Source organism: Cherax quadricarinatus, chromosome 25, assembly GCF_038502225.1.
Source record: "Cherax quadricarinatus isolate ZL_2023a chromosome 25, ASM3850222v1, whole genome shotgun sequence".
Lineage (NCBI taxonomy): Eukaryota > Metazoa > Arthropoda > Malacostraca > Decapoda > Parastacidae > Cherax > Cherax quadricarinatus.
Genome location: NC_091316.1, coordinates 20,646,665 through 20,648,138, shown reverse-complemented (window position 1 = coordinate 20,648,138; position 1,474 = coordinate 20,646,665). Strand labels below are relative to the sequence as shown.

General features: G+C 43.1%; 1 protein-coding gene across 1 annotated transcript in view; it reads left to right on the top strand.

Moving 5' to 3' along the window:
- The first annotated feature begins 486 nt into the window (after nucleotides 1-486).
- pio (piopio) overlaps nucleotides 487-1,474 on the top strand; it is a 256,035-nt gene continuing 255,047 nt past the window's right edge. Inside the window, exon 1 of the mRNA XM_053778495.2 lies at nucleotides 487-588. The gene's annotated coding sequence lies outside the window, so the exon portion shown is untranslated. The remainder of the gene's footprint in view (nucleotides 589-1,474) is intronic.

Below are 1,474 nucleotides of genomic sequence, written 5' to 3'. Positions count from 1 at the left end.
ACAACAGAAGGTGTAAACGGAGGTAACTAGGCAGTAATATTAAAGACTGTGTTTTTCTCTGAACCTCACCAGTTAACTGCTTCTTGAGTTTTGCATAACAGACTATTATATTAACTCGACCTTGCACTTTAATGCATAGATTACGAGTGGGTATATTACGCTGCTTCTAATAACTAGTCCCTTTTAGCTTATACTTTAGTTTAATGCTGTGTAATTAGATCCATGGAAAAATAATTCTGTTCACTTACATCGGCTATCGGTTTCATTCAGCAAAATGCCCTGAAGGAAACCAAAGAAAGCATCAGATGTCGTGCCATCACAATTACGAGGTGAATAATCTCCAAAGCGTGACTGTAGACAACATTTCACGCGTTACGCGTCCAAGAGGATCCTCTGCCAGCTTCCTTGCACCCCTCCTCCTGCTGCTCTTGCCACGGGTGTTGGGATGAACCGCCAGCATTCAGCCGAAGGGAGCAAAACCCGCGGTGCGGCCGTCAGAGCGAGGCAGTAGCGCAGTGTCTGTCATAGAGTGCACACCTCGCCACATACTCTCTCTTTTGGCCAGGATCCAGCGAGCACATCAGTGAGGTCAGTTGAAGCCAGTTCTTGTGGCTTTCTACAGGAAAACTGAGAGTGGTTTGATTTTTTCAGCGGCAGTAGGGGCAAAGACCCCTGACGCACCTGTTAAGATTGCCGTTTCTGTTTTAATTCCTCGAGACAAACTGAATTGTGCCCAGTGATGTTATTCCAGCCCCATTGCTTGCTGTGGTTAAATTTCGTTATATATACATATTTATCTAAAACCCAAGTTGAAATAAAGTATCAGCGATCTGAAAGATGAAATTGGTCAGTGTCGTCCCTCAAGGAGTGTGTTTACATCAGCCAAGTGCCCGACCTTGACATTCGAGCAAAGAAGATACTAAATGTATTGCTTACATCATGTTACCTTGAAATTTACACACACACGAGGAGAGGATCCAGACATAACACACCAGGATAATCCAGATATAACACACCAGGGTAATCCCGACATAGCCCACCATAGACATTACACCACCATAGACATTACACCACCATAGACATTAGCCATAGCCCACCATAGACATTACACACCGGCATAGAATCCGGACATAACACACCAGGGTAATCCTGACATAAACCAAGGTAATGTCTAGATTCTTATCCCACCAGGATAAGAATCTAGACATTACACAGGGGAAAGAATCCGGACATAACACACCGGGTTAATAATCCAGATAAAGCACCCAGAGATAAGAATTCCATCCACCATCACACACCAATATATGAATCCAAACACCATCACACACCAATATATGAATCCAAACACCATCACACACCAATATATGAATTCAAACACCATCACACACCAAGATATGAATCCAAACAGAATCACACACCAAGATATGAATCCAAACAGAATCACACACCAAGATATGAATCCAAACAGAATCAC